Consider the following 20,080-nt stretch of genomic DNA (forward strand, 5'->3'; position numbering starts at 1 on the left):
AACCCATGGACATCACCAAACGCTGGGTTTCCTCCTTCTTAATGCTTTGCCAGGCCTTTACAGCCGCAGCCTTCAGGTCTTGCTTGTTTGTGGGTCTTTCCGTCTTAAGTCTGGATTTGAGCAAGTGAAATGCATGCTTAATTGGGTTAAGATCTGGTGATTGACTTGGCCATTGCAGAATGTTCCACTTTTTTACACTCATGAACTCCTGGGTAGCTTTGGCTGTATGCTTGGGGTCATTGTCCATCTGTACTATGAAGCGCCGTCCGATCAACTTTGCGGCATTTGGCTGAATCTGGGCTGAAAGTATATCCCGGTACACTTCAGAATTCATCCGGCTACTCTTGTCTGCTGTTATGTCATCAATAAACACAAGTGACCCAGTGCCATTGAAAGCCATGCATGCTCATGCCATCACGTTGCCTCCACCATGTTTTACAGAGGATGTGGTGTGCCTTGGATCATGTGCCGTTCCCTTTCTTCTCCAAACTTTTTTCTTCCCATCATTCTGGTACAGGTTGATCTTTGTCTCATCTGTCCATAGAATACTTTTCCAGAACTGAGCTGGCTTCATGAGGTGTTTTTCAGCAAATTTAACTCTGGCCTGTCTATTTTTGGAATTGATGAATGGTTTGCATCTAGATGTGAACCCTTTGTATTTACTTTCATGGAGTCTTCTCTTTACTGTTGACTTAGAGACAGATACACCTACTTCACTGAGAGTGTTCTGGACTTCAGTTGATGTTGTGAACGGGTTCATCTTCACCAAAGAAAGTATGCGGCGATCATCCACCACTGTTGTCATCCGTGGACGCCCAGGCCTTTTTGAGTTCCCAAGCTCACCAGTCAATTCCTTTTTTCTCAGAATGTACCCGACTGTTGATTTTGCTACTCCAAGCATGTCTGCTATCTCTCTGATGGATTTTTTCTTTTTTTTCAGCCTCAGGATGTTCTGCTTCACCTCAATTGAGAGTTCCTTAGACCGCATGTTGTCTGGTCACAGCAACAGCTTCCAAATGCAAAACCACACACCTGTAATCAACCCCAGACCTTTTAACTACTTCATTGATTACAGGTTAACGAGGGAGACGCCTTCAGCGTTAATTGAAGCCCTTAGAGTCCCTTGTCCAAATACTTTTGGTCCCTTGAAAAAGAGGAGGCTATGCATTACAGAGCTATAATTCCTAAACCCTTTCTCCGATTTGGGTGTGAAAACTCTCATATTGCAGCTGGGAGTGTGCACTTTCAGCCCATATTATATATATAATTGTATTTCTGAACATGCTTTTCTAAACAGCTAAAATAACAAAACTTGTGTCACTGTCCAAATATTTCTGGACCTAACTGTAACTCTGGAACGCTTCAATGGATCCGAGTGATTCTGAGATTGGTTTTTTTTTTCGTTACATATTGGACTTCATGTTAGTACAAAATTTTGGACAATATTTTTTGTGTTTATTTATAAAAAAATTGAATTTTGGCAAAAATTTTGAAAAATTTGCAATTTTCAACTTTTGAATTTTTATACCGTTAAACCAGAGATTTCTGTGACACAAAATAGTTAATAAATAACATTTCCCACTTGTCTTCTTTACATCAGCGCAATTTTGGAAACCAAATTTTTTTTGTTAGGAAGTTAGAAGAGTTCAAAGTTCATCTGCAATTTCTCATTTTTACATCAAAATTTACAAAACCATTTTTTTAGGGACCACTTTACATGTGAAGTGACTTTGAGAAGCCTAGGTGACAGAAAATACCCAAAAGTGACCCCATTCTAAAAACTTCACCCCCCAAATTACTCAAAACCACATCCGAGAAGTTTATTAACCCTTCAAGTGCTTCATAGGAACTAAAGCAATGTGGAATGAAAAAAAGCAAAAAATAAAATTTTACCTAAAAATTTTGCTCTACTCCAAATTTATTCACATTTAGAAGAAATAACACAACAAATTGGACCCCAAAACTTGTTACCCGCGTTCTTATGAGCGCACCGATACCCCACATGTGGTCAGAAACCTCTGTTTGGACAAATGGGGGGGGGGGCCGAAACAGAAGGAGCAATATTTGAATTTTGGAAAGTAAATTTGGCTGAATTAGATTGTGGGCACAATGTTGCATTTACAGGTCCGCTAAGGTACCTAAACAGCAGATACCCCTCACAAGTGATGCCATTTTGGAAACTAGACCCCTTAAGAATTCTATCTAGGGGTATAGTGAGCATTTTGGACCCACAGGTATTTCACAGATATTGATAAAAGTACATTGTCATATTGAAAATTTTCATTTTTTTTTCTCAAAAATGTTGTTTTAGCATCAATTTTCTCACTTTTTCAAGAGGTAATTCCAAAAATTAGACCCAACGTTTGGTACCCACTCTCTTATAAGCGTGGGGATACCCCACATGTGGACACAAACCTTTGTTTGGAGAATTGGGAGGGCTTGGAATGGAAGGAGCAATGTTTGAATTTTGGAAAGGAAGTTTGGCTGAAAAAGTGTGAGCACCATGTCGCATTTGTAGGGCCCCTAAGGTATGTAAATAGCAGAAACCCCCCACAAGTGACCCCATTTTGGAAACTAGGCTCCTCAAGGAATTTATCTAGATGTTTGGTGAGTACCCTGAACCCCCAGGTGCTTCACAGAATTTTATAACGTTGAGCCATGAAAATAAAAAATAAAATGTTACCACAAAATTGTTACTTCAACCAGGTAGCTTTTTTCTCCCAAAGGTAAAAGGAAAAAAATCACCATGAAATTTATTGTGCAATTTCTCCTGAGTTTGGCAATAACTTATATGTGGTGGAAATCAACTAGTTAGGCGCACGGCAGGGCTCGGAAGGGAAGGAGTGCCATTTGACTGCAAAATTGGCTTGAATCAATAGCAGACGCCATGTTGCGTTTGGAGAGCCCCTGAGGTGCCTATACAGTGAAGCTCCCCAACATGTGGCCACATTTTGATAAATAGACCCCTCAAGGAATTTATCTAGATGTTTGAGTACCCTGAACCCCTGGGTGCTTCATATGTATAGGGGTATAGTGTGCATTTTGAACCCACAGGTACTTCATAGAATTTGATAACGTTAGGTAGTCATATTAAACATTTTAATTTTGTTTCAGAAAAATGTTGCTTTAGCACCAAATTCCTCCTTTTTTCAAGAGGAAATACAGAGAAATGGACCACACAGTTTGTTATGCAATTTGTTATGAGCGCAGTGATACCCCATATGGGGCAAAAAAAACCTTTGTTTGGACAAACAGTAAGGCTCAGAACGAAAGGAGCATAATTTGAATTTTGTAAAAGTTGAAATAAATTGTAGGCACCATGTCGCATTTGCAGAGCCCCTAGGGCACCTATACAGCAGAAACTCCCACAAGTGACCCCATTTTGGAAACTAGACCCTTCAAGCACTTTATACAGGGGTATCGTGAGAATTTTCAATCTACAGGTAATTCATAAAAATGTAGCTGTAGCGCCAAATTTCTCACTTTTAGACTACCTGCCCACAATCCGGCGACACTGTGTCTAGGATGCAAGTGCCAGCCCTCCTGTGGAGATGTATATGCTGTCCATGGGAGAACGCAGCTACCTGTGCATACAATCTGGGTTCGGTCCTCTGCGGACTTTATTCTCCCTCCGAAGAACACTTTAGTCTCTGCAGCATAAATTGACATCCTGCTGCGCAGGAAGCCGCAGCGCAGGTCAATTTATGCTGCAGAGAAAAGAAGTGACGTGGGCAGGAGATTTCTAAAAATCCTTCCACTGTGCTTGTACTTAACAACGCAGCGTTATGGACGCAGTGAAAACACTCTGCCTCCAAAACACTGCAAATCCTGATTGTGGGCACATAGCCTAAAGAGCTAGGATGGATGGATAGATGTCTAACACATATATAATGTCCTACCGCCTGCATTTTCTAAGCTGATGCCCGTTAGTGACTTTCATTATGTTATTCCTTGTATTTAGCCCAAATATAAATAATTAAAAAAAAACGACGTGGGGTCCCCCATATTTTTGATAGCCAGCTAGGGTAAAGCAGACGGTTGCAGCCTGTAGACCCCAGCTGGCAGCTTCACTTTGGCTGGTGATCCAATTTGGAGGTCACCTCAGGCTGTTTTTTTATAATTATTTAGAAATAATAATAAAAAAAAAATGTGGGGTCTCCCTCAAATTGGATTACCAGCCAAGGTAAAGCAGACAGCTGTGGTCTGGTATTATCAGGGTGGGAAGGGCCATGGTTATTTGGCCTTTCCCAGCCTAAAAATAGCAGGCCGCAGCCGCCCCAGAAGTGGCGCATCCATTATATGTGCCAATCATGGCGCTTTGCCCCAGCTCATCCCGTGCCCTGGTGCAGTGGCAAACGGGGTGATATACGGGGTTGATACCAGCTGTAATGTCACCTGGCCTCAAGCCCAGAGGTTAGAGATGTCACGGCATCTAAACAGATACCCGACATCACTAACCCAGTCAGTAATAGAAAAAAATAAAGACAAAAATTTGAAAAAATGCTCCCCAACACATTCCCTCTTTCACCAATTTATTCAAATTAAACAAATTCCGGTCCGCTGTAATCCATTTTGGAGGTCCCACGATGCCTCTGGACCTTCTAGAATATTGGGGGCACGCTCAGGGAAAGTTTCCTCCATTTTATGGAAGAGCAAGCTCTTCATGTCAGCAGTGTGGGTGCAGTAATCTGAGAATACTGCACTCACACTGCCCCGGTCCAACCTAGGGCAGAGTGACCTGCAGTAACCTCATTCCAGAATATGAGGGGCACGCTCAGAGAACGAACCCCCCCATTTTCTAGAACAGCAGGTCTTCCATGTGAGGAGTGTGGCTGCAGATTACTGCACTCACGCTCCCCCGGTCCACAGTACAGCAGCTGAGCAGCAGTGAGGTCAGCGTCCCTGCTTGCAAGGAGCTGGCTGACAGCCACTATCTGCTCATGCGCCGCCAGTTTTCCAGAAGGATGCAGAGTGATCTCGGGGACCAAAGCAGCAGCCAGGTACCGGGGAAGACCGGAGGCTGACAGGGGGTGATGGCGGGAGACCTGGCAGGACCTGGGGACGACTTTTCTGTCGCATGTGACGTGTGACATGCGACAGAAATGAGAGCAGGATGAATGCGGCCGCACTAATGAGTGCCCCGCCATTTTGCATGCTCCAGAGGGTGGAAGGGGGGGGCTCAGGGGGACCAGAGAGCTCCGGTGTCAAACATTTCAGATCGGAGGGAAATTAATGCAGAGCCGGCGGTGCTCTTCGGCGCCATTTTGAATGTTCCGGAGGGGGGGTAAGGGTGGGGGGGGGATTTTCCGGTATCGGGGGGCCTTGGGGGCACTAGAGGTTTATATTTCTTTCTCATCTGACATGTTTGATCACGTCAGATGAAAAATAAATCCTTTTTATGTGATCGTCGGTATACGGTGTATACCGGCGATCACATTATCGGGGTCCAAAAAAAACACCCCGATTCATAATCTGGGTGGTCTCAGCTACCCCCTGTAGCTGAAACCCCCAAGATTTTCGGTCGCTGGGGGGCGCTACATGCTTTTTTCGGCCTAACGCTTTAAAGCGTCGGAACAGAATAAGTACCCTTTTCCGACGCTTTAGGTCGTACGGCCGTCGTTATGAGGTTAACCCTTTCACGGTCGGCCGATTTTGCACTTTCCGTTTTGTTTTTTTTACCATTTTTCTTCTGAGAGACTTAACTTTTTTATTTTTCAGTCACTCTGGTCATGTGAAGGCTCGATCCTTGCGGAACGAGCTATACTTTTAAATGAAATCATGAGTTTTACCATATAATGTACTGTATGACGGCAAAAAATTCCAAATGCGGAAAAATTGCAAAAAAAGTGTGGTTGCACTATTGTTTTTGAGATATTTCATTCACCGTGTTCCCTATATGGTAAAACTGATGTGTTGGTGTGATGCCTTAGGTTGATGCGAGTTCGTAGACACCAAACATAAATAGATTTACTTAAATCTAAGGGGTCGAAAAAAAAAAAATCAGAAATTTGTCCGAATAAAGTGGCGTACGTTTTGCGCCATTTTCTGTGACCCGTAGTGTTCTAATTTTTCAGGATCTATGGCTCAGTGACGGGTTTTTTTGCATCTCGGGCTGAGGTTTTTAACGGTACCATTTTTGCGCAGATGCTATGTTTTGATCGACTTTTATTGCATTAAGCGCAAAATTTGTAGCGACAAAAAAATAAAATTTTGCCATTTGGAATTTTTTTTGCCTGCCGCTACGCTGTTTACTGATCAGATTAATGGATTTTATATTTTCACAGATCTGGCATGTCTGAATGCGGCAATAAAAATATGTGTATATTTTTTACTTTTTAACCCTTTAATTTGCAATGGGGCGAATGGGGGGTGATTTGAACTTTTTGGTTTTATTTTTTTTTTAATTTTTTAAAACGTTTTTTTCTTTTTCTATTTTACTAGGTTCCCTAGGCGACTATATGGATCAGCTGTCTGATCGCTCATTCATTTCAGAGCAGCATCACTCAGACCGGGAGAAATGGTCATCTTTTGTAACAGCCAGTACTCGGCTGTTTGTTTACATCACATGACCTTGTGCTACTATGACAACCACTGGATCGATCCACATGATCACGTCATGCGACGTCCAGTATGGGGTGGTAAGTACGGATCTACCACTATCGCCGTTAATATGGCGCTGTCACATCTTGACAGCGCCATTTAAGGGCTTAAAAGGCACGGGCGGATAGCAATTCCACTCGTACCTGCCAGGCACACATGTGAGCTGCATAAATCAGCTGACATGTGCGCGGATTCCCGCCTGCAGCCCGCAGCAACAGGTGGGGATTAACACTATGACCGCTAGGATGTAATTTTACTGCCTGCGGTCGTTAAAGGGTTGAAAAAGTATTCACACCATATAGACCTTTCTACATTTTTTTTTCAAGTCACACCCACAAGCTTAAGTGAATTATTTGGGGGGGAATTTATATGATATACCATCAGAAAGTAGCAAATATTTGTGAAGTATAAAGGAAATGATGTGTTTTTCTAAATATTTTAAAAATATAAATCTGAAAATTGTGATGTGCATATTTATTCAGCCCCCCCTTGAATTGATACTTTTGTAGGACCACCTTTTGCTGCAATTACTGCTGTAAGTCTTTTGGGGAATGTCTCTAATGGCTTTGCAAAGCTAAAGGCTGAAATTTTTTATCATTTTTCTTTGCGAAATATCTCTAGCTCAGTGAGATTGGATGAAGATGTCTGTGAACAGCAATTTTCAAGTCTTATCACAGATTCTCAAAGGAATTTAGGTCTTGACTTTGACTGCACCATTCAAACACATGAATATGCAATGATCTAAATCATGCCATTGTAGCTCTGGCAGTATGTTTAGTGTCGTTTTCCTGCTGGAAGGTGAACCTAATCCACAATATCAAGTCTTTTGCAGCCTATAACAGGTTTTCTTTCAAAATTGCCTTGTATTTAGCTCCATCCATCTTCCTATTTAACTCTGACCAGCTTCCATATCTCTGCTGAAGAAAAACATCTCCACAGCATGATGCTGTTACCACCATGTTTAACGGTTGGGATGGTGTTTTAGGGCGGTGTGCAATGTTAGTTTTCTGCCACACATAAAGTTTTGGCTTTAGCCCAAAAAGGTCTACTTTGGTCTCATCTATGTCCCCTACATTGCTTTTTACAAACTGCAAAGAGGACTTATGGCTTGCTTTCAAAAATTGGCTTTCTTTTTGCCACTCTTCCATAAAGGCCAGATTTGTGGAGTATAAGACTAAGGGGTACTTTGCACGCTGCGACATCTCTAGCCGATGCTAGCGATGCCGAGCACGATAGTACCCGCCCCGTTGCACATGCGATATCTTGTGATAGCTGCCGTAGCAAACATTATCGCTACGGCAGCTTCACACGCACTTACCTGCCCTGCGACGTCGCTCTGGCCGGCAACCCGCCTCATTCCTAAGGGTAAGGGGGCGGGTCATGCGGCGTCACAGCGACGTCACACGGCAGGTGGCCAATAGAAGCGGAGGGGCGGAGATGAGCAGGACGTAAACATCCCGCACACCTCCTTCCTTCCGCATAACCGGTGGAGGCAGGTAAGGATATGTTCCTCGCCCCTGCGGCTTCACACACAGCGATGTGTGGTGCCGCAGGAACGAGGAACAACATCGTATCTCCTATTGGTGCGACATTATGAAAATGACCGACGCTACACAGATCACCGATTTACGACGCTTTTGCGATCGTTTATCGGTGCATCTGGGCTTTACACGTTGCGACGTTGTTACTAGCGCCGGATGTGCGTCACGTTCGATTTGACCCCGACGATATCGCAGTAGCGATGTCGCAGCATGCAAAGTACCCCTAAGGCCTTTCTCCATTTGCATGTGGCATCCTATGCTCTTACATCAGATACCATAAGTTAATGACACACGGCTCAGGCTCTGTTGCAAGCATGTCCGATATTTCACATGCACCAATAGATTTGTACGTTTGCGAGTGATGTGAGACTTTCTGCCAAAAGCAGCATGCTGTGATATTTTCCTTTAGCCAATTCAGCATAAGAAAAAAAAATCATAGCTGGGCACTGCCCCATTGTTTAACATTGGTGTGAGTGCAATTAAATGTTTTATCAGATTGCACTCGTCCATCTTAAACACAAGTGGGAGCGAGGCCTAAGGGTGTGACCGCACTTTGCTTTTTACCTGCTTTTTCAACTGCAGCGTTTAATGCCAAAATGGTTGTGTTCTGCTTTTCAAGCAAAGTCTATGGGAATTTGGGTTTCTTGTCCGCACTATGCAGTTCAAACTGCAGCCTTTTTGTTGCAGAACTTTGGTCAAAAACTCAGCTTTGCAGTGCAAAACCCAAATGGCAAAAACAATTGACATGCCAATTGTTTTTGCCATTTGGGTTTTGCACTGCAAAGCTGAGTTTTTGACCAAAGTTCTGCAACAAAAAGGCTGCAGTTTGAACTGCATAGTGCGGACAAGAAACCCAAATTCCCATAGACTTTGCTTGAAAAGCAGAACACAACCATTTTGGGATCAAACGCTGCAGTTGAAAAAGCAGCAAAAAAGCAGGTAAAAAGCAAAGTGCAGTTGCACCCTAATAGTTATCCTGTGGACAGATTTTCCCACTTGAGCTGTGGATCTCTGCAGTTCCTCCGAGTGGCCATAAGTTTTTTGTCTGCTTCTCTCATTAATGATCTCCTAGCGTGTTATGTCAGCTTAGGTGGACAGCCATGTCTTGGTAGGTTTACAGTTTCATCATACTCATTTGATTATTGGATTATGGATTGAACAGTGCTGGGTGAGATGTTCAGAGCTTGGGCCATTTTTTCATAACCTAACCCTACTTTATTCTTTTCTACAACTTTATTGCTGACTTGTCTGGTGTGTTCCTTGTTTTTTGTGATGCTGTTTGATCACTAATGTTTCCAAACAATCTTCTGAGGCCTTCATATAACAGCTGTAGTTATACTAAGAATAAATTACACGCAGTTGGACTCAATTTACTAATTAGGTGGCTTCTGGAGGCAAAATTGGTCACTGAAGATTTTATTTAAGGTTGAGATTACAGGAGGATGATTAGAAATATTTGTCACAATTTTCAGATTTATATTTTTAAAAAAATGTAATTAGAAAATCATATATAATTTCCTTTACACTTGACAAATACTTGCTACTTAGTGTTGGTATATCACATAAAAAACACTTACATTTATGGATGTAACGTGAAAAAATGTGGAAAGTCCACAGGATATGAATACTTTTTCAAGGCACTGTATGAAATTACTAAACTGACCTTCATTACTGAGATGAACAGGTTGGGCAATACTTCTAAAAATGGCTTTACTCCTCCATAAATTGCTTATTTCTAAATGTTTTTCTTGATAACAGAAGATGCTATATCTAATGCACCGTCTAGTGCTCGCCATGGACTGTATGACATACTATATCCCCGCACTGATTGTATCTTGACTTTCAGGCTGTAAACATTATCTGATAACACTTAGGTTATGGCAATTGATGGTTTGGGTTAAGATTGAGGACAGATCTTAGCAATACAAATTGCAGCAAGACTGAAAGTGGTTTAGTGCTGTATATAATTTACAGAATGATGCACTTTCCTTGACATTATTGTAGACAACATAATGAATTTCTCAGAAACCACTTAAATGTCCTTGCACGGAGAAGGCAATAAGAAGGCAGCCCATATCATCATTTTACTTTCATGAATTACCCTTATACAACAATGACATCAAAAATATTTCTCTTTCCTTAATTCTTTATCCATAAGAGGGGTGTTGTCATAGATACATCGCCTAAATCCAATTTCCCTTTTAAAGGCAAGTGCAAGTTTACTTTCTTGTGACTTAGATATTAATTTGTGCATCACATACTTTCCTCGCTATTTGTAAATGTGTTTCTATTACAACAAAATTTCTTACATTTTTTCAGAGGTGCTTAGATTTATGAAGGAAACTGTATAGAAGCCATATAGAGGATCATCATCGTAGTTTTGATAAAGTACCTGTCACTTTAAAACAACCAATTAAAACAAAAAGAACTTGTCTTCTTAGGCTAGTTTCACACTTGCGTTGTGTGAAATCCGCTGGCTCCGTTGTTGCGTCGTTTTGACGCATCTGTTATTTTTGTGGTGTCAACGGAAGCAACGGATCCGTTATTTCACAGGAATCAGTTAGCGGTTTCCTGTGAAGTAACGGACGCGTTAATTCCGTTGCATCCGTTATGCGTCCGCTATGCGTCCGTTAGACGGAATCCGTCGGATCCGTATATATAAGTGTTCCGACCGGCCATCTGTAGAGGCTGCCAGAGAAAGAAGAGAGATGGATGTTATTACCGGGAGGATCGTTCAAGCGTACATCGATTATTCTTATCAAGCAAATGTTTTGGCGTTTTACATTGCTGAAAAGGAGCGGCTACGGATGAGGCGTCGCCTTCGCCGCTTCTGGGTCCACCCCATCAATGATGTACGTCTATCCCGTGGCGTTTTTACAACCCTCTATTTAGAGTTAAGGAGCCATCCGGACAAGTTTTTCCGATACGTTCGAATGTCAGCGGCGATGTTTGACACCTTGGTGAAGCAGGTAGAGCCTCTCATCCGTCGCAACGACACCTTTTGCTGGCTGGCAATAACTCCTGCAGAGCGTCTCATGATCACTCTCAAAATTGTATTGTGCTACCCATCATGTGATGTAATGGTTGTTTTCTTGTGACCGTTAACTAATTGTTCTGTTTTTATTTTTCAGATTTTTGGCCACTGGGGAGTCTTACTCTTCGTTACATTATCAGTTCCGGGTAGGAATCTCTACTATTTCCGGCATCGTAAGCAACACTTGCAGTGCATTATGGGATTCCTTAAATGTAGAATACATTCCACAACCAACGCAACAACTCTGGATGTCTACAGCAGCCCAGTTTTATGAAATCTGTGACTTCCCCAATTGCTGCGGTGCGGTGGATGGAAAGCATGTTCGGATAGTGAAGCCAGCAAACACCGGATCCGAACACTTGAATTATAAAAAAATATTTTCGGTAGTCCTGATGGCTATTGCCGATGCCAATTATAAATTCCTGGCAGTGGACATAGGAGCCTATGGAAGAAGTAATGACTCCCAGGTTTTTAAAACCTCTACCATGGGCTGTAATCTTTATGGAGACAGATTCAGCTTCCCACCAGCAAGCCCACTTCCCCAAACGTCTGGTCCACCCCTGCCTTTTGTCTGCCTTGCTGACGAGGCATTCCAATTGGACACACACCTTCTCAAACCTTATTCAATTCGTGGGTTGTCATACGAACAGAAAATATTTAATTATCGTTTGAGTCATGCACGGCGCATGGTTGAGTGCGCGTTTAGCATCCTTACGGCTAAGTGGAGAGTTCTGACCACTGCCATAAATGTTAAAGTTGACACCGTGGATGATATCATCAAAGCCTGCGTTGTGTTACATAACTATCTGTTAACGAATGGAGTTACTCCAATAGAAGAGGAACTGTCAAATTCTAATCTGCCAGACTACACAAACATTACCTTCCGCAGCGGTAGGGAAATAATTGCACTCCGCGACCAATTTGCTGCCTATTTTGCTACTGAAGCAGGGCGACTGGAGTGGCAGGACAGACTGATTTGATGTTTTATTTTCTTTATCCTTTAGTTTTTTCCTTTTTTTCAGGCATTTATATTTGTTATATTTCAATACTTTTTTTTAGAGATTGTATTAAATTTACAATAGTGTATTTTCTAACACATACTTTTGTTTTTGCTACAGTTATGTAATGCAAACCACCTGTTTAAAATGTTTATAGTCATTTTCACAAAATTTGTTATTTCACTAAAAACATGAGACAATATATAAGTTGAATAAAACATAATTTTATTAAATGATAATACACATAATTTTTTTTACTATAAATTAAAGTATCTATGTGGGGTGGAGATATCACTGGTCTTGCTCGCAGGACTGACCCCTTCAACATGCAGTGTATTCAGAGAGGATGGGGAGGAAGAAGGGTGGACAGTTGAAGAAGGTGAGGGTGTGGAAAAACAAATGGAAGTTGGTGGAAAAAATGGTGTAGCAACAGGAGATGGCTGAGGGCTTGGAGATGGCTGAGGGCTTGGAGATGGCTGAGGGCTTGGAGATGGCTGAGGGCTGGGAGACTGGTGATGTACGGAAGGTGTATAGGTGGGTAAGGCAAAAGATGGTTGGGTTTGGATTAAGAGCGGTGAAGAAGTAGAATGCTGGTATGGGGAATGGAGTGTAGGTGTAGAAGACAGTGATGAAGGACATGGACTTGGGACAGGCATGACATGTGGAGACAGGGAATGAAGGGATGTTTGGACAGGGTAAGTATGCTGGGAAGGGATTGTGTGCTGGGTGGGTAGGGAAGAGTGGTAATAATGGGGAGGGGGCTGGTAATGGGCAGGGGGCTGCATCGGGGCAGGGGGCTGCATCGGGGCAGGGGTCGGTAGAGGTGCTGTCGGATGAGGTGGTGCAGTGGTGGTAGGGGGTATTGGATTCAGTAGAATAATAGCATTCTGGAAAGCCCTCATCACATGTATTTGCTGTTCAGATGGTAGGTTTTCCAGCTGACCAATTACTGAATGAAAATAATGCTGGCTAGGTGTTTGTTTTACAGCTGAAAGCACCTGATCCATCTTGCTGGTCAACTACTGTAAACTATGGTTTATCAGGTTGAAGCCAGCAATAATTTGGTCAGATAGTACTTTAATAAAACTATGGATGGATGCATTCAGATGTAAGAATTCGGCGCTGCCCCTATCCTGTCCCCTCTGTCGCTGTCGCCCAGAACCTAACACGGTTCTAGTGTCGGAAGCGTCAGAGGGGTGGGATAAGGGAACACCTACTCGCTGACCAGCCTCATGTAATGAGGTCTGCCAGTATGCTGATGGGCAGGGTGGGTAAGATGGAAAAGATGGGAGGGTAGAGTGTGAGGGATCAGAGGTAGAGGTGGACGGGACGGAGGGATCAGAAGTAGAGGTGGAAGGGAGGGAGAGCAGAAGAGGGATCACCAAACATGTCGGCGGGGTCACCGGTAACGGTCACTTGTGGGATCGCTCCAGGAGGGTGATGGCCAGATGCAGGCTCCAATGTGTTCGTGAATGTTCTGTGTGAACAAAAAGAAAATTAAATAAGAAAAAAAAAAATCAATGAAAATTAGGTTAGGAAATTTACACTAAAATGCTGTTTGAGACAATTTTATGACAATTAAATACATTACAAAATCAACCAAAAACAGTTTACTTACCGTCTTGGCAGCATCGTGCTTCTAAGGAACGCAAGGGCTCTGGCATATCTGTATTTGGAGCCCTTGCGTCCTGCTGAACCACTTGGAGCCTGCATCTCCAAGTTGTAGTCCCTCCTGAAGCGATCACGTAATGACCGCCACCGGATTATCAGACGTCGCACTGAAAATAAAATAGAAGCACAAGATTAACCCTTGGATAGGGAATTTGACAACACCGATTTTTGAAGTAGTTTACTTACCTGCTTTTGATTTTGTCCTGTCATTGAGATCCTCCCATCCATCTATTACTTCGGAGGCCACCTCTTCCCAGACCCGTACGGTGATGACAGAATCAGCATGGCGGTGGTCTTGCATGTCCCACAACGGCTGCCGGGCATGGACGAAGTGATGAGGAGGTCCACGTCTATACCCGTTTCCCCCCCCATCAGATTCCTCGTCCTGCTGCCGTTGTGAAACCTTTGGCAAGGACAAAAAAAATCTAAAAAACCTGATATTAGTTATAATAATTATTAATAATTTTAGTTACCCAAAAATGTTCTACAAAAAATACTCACACGCTGTTGACCACCGCCGCACCCTCGACGACCCCGGGAGCCCCTGGGAGGAACTCTACAACGTACAAGCAGTGCAACCTGAAAAAAGAAAAAATACATAACAGACAAATGTATAGTTTTACTTTTAAATATGTCATGCATGATATGTTAATGATAGCAACTTATGATTTTTGGGGAAATCTGTCATGTTAGCATGTCTGGTGTAATGGTTATGATGTCATTCTTGTGGATATACTTGCATCCTGCGAGCCTTCGCCACTATTTTCTCCACCCCGTGCAGCTTCTGGCACCCCCAGTTCGGCTGCAGCTTCCTCCTATATACAAATAAAAAAATTGTTAGTACTAGTTGCATTCAACATATTAAATAAAAAAAATTTTACTTGAACATTTCACCTCCACTCACTGACGCCTTTCAGGGGGGCTGTCATCAGAAGACATTCTAAAGAATCTTTGCCGCTGGTTGTACTGACTGGGTTGCTGCTGCTGGTTGGGCTGGCTGGGTTGCTGCCGCTGGTTGTGCTGGCTGGGTTGCTGCCGCTGGTTGTGCTGGCTGGGTTGCTGCCGCTGGTTGTGCTGGCTGGGTTGCTGCCGCTGGTTGGGCTGGCTGGGTTGCTGCCGCTGGTCAGTGTTTGGTCTATTTGAGAAAAAAACACCACATTAAAAAAATAAACAGCTTTGGACCACTCACCTGTTCAGTTGGGCTGAAGAGATACTTACATGGGTACCTATAAAGTTGGGCGTCTGGCTGGCTGGGTTGCTGCCGCTGGTTGTGCTGGCTGGGTTGCTGCCGCTGGTTGGGCGTTTAGTCTATTGGAGAAAAAAAAAAAATTTGTAGGAGTTTTGCCAAATAAAATTTGGTTGCTTATTTGTGAACCAACCAATGCACCAAATATCCCCACCCTAACCCACCCCCCATTACCAAACAATAGCCCCACCCTAACCCACCCCCCATTACCAAACAATAGCCCCACCCTAACCCACCCCCCATTACCAAACAATAGACCCACCCTAACCCAACTCAACTCCATTAATCCAATTTACGGTCAATATCACCAATTTAAATGTTTTTTCCAACACACAAAAATTACCAAAAATACATACACTAAAAAGGCGGTAAATTACTCAACAAACCAATAATTGGGTACATTTTTATTATTTTTTTTTTTTTAATTTTTTGGAGTACAGAAAGCAGCATAAGCGCTTTATTTTACATTCAATAATATCAACGATGAAAAAAAAAACAAAAACAAAAACAAAAAAAAATAAAAAAAGGGGAGGTAAACAAAATATGGGGACTATGGGTTTCTGATTTTTCTCACCTCCGCAATTGTCCTCCAGTTCTCCCAGATATTTTCTCCTGGTGTGATTTCTTCAGAGATGGTCTTCAGGGATTCACAGCAGCTCTCAGTGTCCAAAGGCATTGTTTGCTGCTTTGAATTAGGGCTCTTATATAGCTTTCCAGATAAGGAACCTTGACATAGTGATTGGTCTTTAGTCTGGGCATGCTCAGTAGAAAAAAGCGGAATCCAGCAGCGGATTCCGTTGTTAAGCACTTAGCAACGGAATCCGCTACCATAGGGAACCATTATAAATTTCAACGGAATCCGTTGGTTGGCGTCATTTTGACGCAAGCAATTAACGTTACATTCTGCGTTGCTTCCGCTCGGCGGAAGCAACGGAGCGTCGGCCAACAGAAGCAACGCAGACACTTTTGGCACAATCCATCATCAATGCAAGTCTATGGGAAACAGCGGAATCCGTTAACGGATTCCGCTGTTTCCCAAGACAGCGGATTGCGCCAAAAAAAACCAACGCAAGTGTGAAAGTACCCTTACTTTAAAAGGATACCTGTTTCTGAGAATCAAGGAGGAACCCCAGTAACATTTTTCTGGTTTATGGATTCAAGCTCGATTTCTGTAGATTCACCAGTCATCCCAAGGATGTTAGGATCTGGATCGTTATTTTGTGTTCCCTGAAAAGTGGTATGGTAGGAACCATGATCAAGAAGTCGTCAAAATAAGGAACGATGATTACATTCTGTCTCCTCACGAAAGCTACTATCTCTGCCATATTCTGAACATCTAAGGTGATGATGAAATCTCAAAGGGTAATTAATTAAATTGGAAATGAGATTCCTCTGCCCCTGCATAATTGCGAATATCAAAAACTTTGGATGTACTGAATCTAAAGTGATATGATAACAGGCATGATGCAAATCGACAGTTGCCTTACAAAGTTTATGCCTATCCAAGAGACGATGGATCATATCTATGGATTAGATCTTGAATCTTCTGTATATGATATACTGGTTTAAGGGCTTTAGATTTATAATTGTTCTGTAGGCCGAACTTGGTTTTCTTATTAGAAATTGGTGAGAGTAATGACCTTTGCTCTGTTCTTTTTCTGGGACTGGTGAGATCACGCCTGACATTTGCAGATTTTTGAGCTAGAACATCAGAATCTTCTGTAGCTTTCAAGAAGAAAGAGAAGTTATTTTAATTTTGGTGAGCGTAGGAGGAGAATTCAATCTTTACTCCCTTTTTAGATTCCAGGATTCTTCACAAAGAAGTTTGAGGTCCGCCCCCTACATATCTGGCATCATTCCTGATTTTGAGGTTGGTTTTGAAACATATTTCTACATCTTCCTCCTTTGGGTTAGCTCCAGCCACCCATATTCCCCTTTGCTCTGTACTGTGGAGGTTGGGTCTGAGCAGACAAAAGGATATCCGTCTGACAACTTTCGGTTCAGGTAGCGATATCTTTTTATTGGATACCTTTTCTGGTAGTTTGTCTAGAGCAGGCCCAAATACATATGCACCCTGAAAGGGAATAGAGCAAAGCTTGGCCTTGGATACAATATCCCCGTTCCACATTTTTAACCACAGTGCCCATCTAGTCGTGTTTGATAACACCGAGGATCTAGCAGCTCCTCTGACCCTACTGAGGCATCTGTTAGAAACCATGTGGCCTTTTGAAGGAGTTATAAAGAAGCTAGTAAATCTTCCCTAGGACTTCCCATGTTTAAGCATGTATCAAGTTTGATTCAACCATTTGAACATAGACTTTGTCACGCAGGTGGATGCTACATTTGTTGTTAGAGGCTGCTGATGTTCCCACGTTTTCCTCAAAAGGCTATCCTCTTAACATCCATTGGAGCTTTGAGTTGTGAGGAATCCTCAAATGGAAGCTTCTTTTTTCTAGCCACCTTAGTGACCTAGATATCAATCTTGGGAACTTCCATCCAAACCTTAACAATGTCTTCTTCTAACGGAATATTACTTTTGCATCACCCGGGACACTGAAATATTTTTCTGAAAACTAATATTCCTCTAGAATCAGACTCTGGATATTAACATGTATTGAGAACACCATTTTTTATGATTTTAATGCTCCAAATATTTTATATTGTACTGTTGGGCTATTTTCCTCTCCCTCAACTTTTATTGTATTCTTAATGATGATAGGAGTTCTTTTATATCCTCAGTGGAGAAATTATATTTTTCAGACCCATGCTCAAAGTTTTGATTCAGTTTTAATTTCTCTTCCTCCAGCCAATCTTTAGGAATAAATGTATGGGCTTCTTCTGAGTCTGAACTTTCCTCTAAATAGATTTTCCTTTTTTTAGTCATAGGTGATGCTAGAGAGACTTATTGGGAAAAGGGGGCTAGAGAAGTCTGGATTTCCTGACATATCATTCCTCTTATTCCTCTATTTAGAGATTATTTTTCATCCCTCACAACTTTTTGAGCGCACTCCTGACATAATTGTTTTTATGTGGGGTTTAGAACTTCTTGTTACAGATTCTAAATGAAATAAAAAAGGTCCAGCGGATCACAGCGCAGGTGGTATCCACAGAAACAGGAATATAGAGATTTATTCATCCAACGCGTTTCAACATAGAAGATAGTCATAAGGTCTTATTCATGAATGTAAGTTACTTTTACTGAGCCTGTGATCCGCAAGACCTTTCTTGTTTCATTTGGATTCTGGAATCCGTGCCTTGGAGTCTGCATGCTGAATCAGGTGTTAAGCGAGCTTTACACGCTGCGATCTCGCTAGCGAGATCGCCAGCGATCGTACCCACCCCCGTCGGTTGTGCGACACGGGCAAATTGCTGCCCGTGGCGCACTACATTGCTTAACCCCGTCACACGCACTTACCTGCCCTGCAACATCACTCTGGCCGGCGAACCACCTCTTTTCTAAGGGGGCGGTTCGTGCGGCGTCACAGCGACGTCACACATCAGGCATCCAATAGAAGCGGAGGGGCGGAGACGAGCGGGACGTAACATCCCGCCCACCTCCTTCCTTCTGCATTGCCGGTGGAGGCAGGTAAGGAGATGTTCGTCGCTCCTGCGGTGTCACACACAGCGATGTGTATTGCCGCAGGAATGATGAACAACATCGCTAATAAGCAGAAAACGATTTTTTGTTTCAGGATGACCTCTCCGCGGCAAACGATTTTGACCGCTTTTGCGATCGTTTAAGGTCGCTCATAAGTGTCACACACTGCGATATCGTTAATGACCCCGGATGTGCATCACAAATACTGTGACCCCAACGATAATTCATTAACGATATCGTAGCATGTAAAGCCCACTTTAATCACTCCGGAGGCAGCGATATTATAGCAGTGGGCTGGAAGTTTGCAACTATTTTCTTGTTACAGATGGTACATCTGTTACTAGTAATGTTAGGCTATGTGCCCATGGGGAAAGTGTCCTGCGGTTATATCCGAAGGACATTCCGCAGGAGCTCCCAGAAATCCACAGCACAACTTTGTCTGTTTCAATGCTGCGGATGTGCTCAGAATGTCCTGCGGAAATTCTGCGGGCATTCTGCATTGAGGATACAGCACCATGGCTTTGGCAATGCATCCTCAATGCAGAACAAGTGCTGAGTGATGGGGGAGTTCATACTTACCTCCATCGGCCGTGTCTGTCAGCATCTGCACTGTGCAGGAGAAGATGAGCGGGCCTGAAATAGCTCTGGCTGTCAAATGACCGAAGCTCCTGCAGGCCCCGCCCACCTCCTCCTTCCTGTACCTGGCTCCACCGCGCTACTGTGCACTGGACAGAGGAAAGTGACTCGCGTGTCTGCTATCAAGGCAGGTAAGTATAGGACCAAGGCAGGTAAGCCTCTATCTCCATAGTGGAGAGACGTGATTTCCGCAGGTAAATCCGCAGGAATAATTGACATGCAGTTATATGCGGCTGCGGGACATCCACAGCATTTTCCGCCACCACACATTCCGCAGCATGGACACAGACACTCCCCATGTCCCATAGGATAACATGGGGAGTGTCTGTACTTGCTGAAACCTTCGTATTTCTCTGGAAAATCCAGATAAATCCGCAGGTTTTCCGTGGCAAAATACGCAGGAGCAAGCTCCCGTGGGCACATAGCCTTACTGGTAGATTTGGATCTAATTTTTTGTGTAGGATCTTTGTCCCCCTAAAAGAGAAAAAGGTGGAACCACCACATCCTTCTATTAAAATTAAGTACCCACCGAAGGATACCTTAGGGCCTGGGTTATCTCTGGGCTGAGCAGATGAGATGGAAGAAAAGACACACCCTCCATGGTAATAAGGAAACAGTCCTACTTTATAGTATCTTCATGTCAGGGTCATTTATAGTGAAATGACCATGATCCAGCGCCATGGCATTCTCTGGATGCGACTCATCATCAAGATCCTACGTGGTGAAGAGACTTTGGAGTCGTCCTGCTTTTAGAAC

At 43.0% G+C, this 20,080-nt stretch overlaps 1 long non-coding RNA gene across 1 annotated transcript in view; it reads left to right on the forward strand.

The window, feature by feature from the left end:
• The window catches only part of LOC142303549 (uncharacterized), a 45,180-nt gene extending 32,871 nt beyond the window's left edge, over positions 1–12,309 (forward strand). Inside the window, exons 3-4 of the long non-coding RNA XR_012753037.1 lie at positions 6,442–6,638; positions 11,273–12,309. This is a non-coding gene — a long non-coding RNA (uncharacterized LOC142303549). The remainder of the gene's footprint in view (positions 1–6,441; positions 6,639–11,272) is intronic.
• Positions 12,310–20,080: the final 7,771 nt, after the last annotated feature.

The sequence above is a fragment of the Anomaloglossus baeobatrachus genome, chromosome 4, assembly GCF_048569485.1.
Source record: "Anomaloglossus baeobatrachus isolate aAnoBae1 chromosome 4, aAnoBae1.hap1, whole genome shotgun sequence".
NCBI classification, from domain to species: domain Eukaryota; kingdom Metazoa; phylum Chordata; class Amphibia; order Anura; family Aromobatidae; genus Anomaloglossus; species Anomaloglossus baeobatrachus.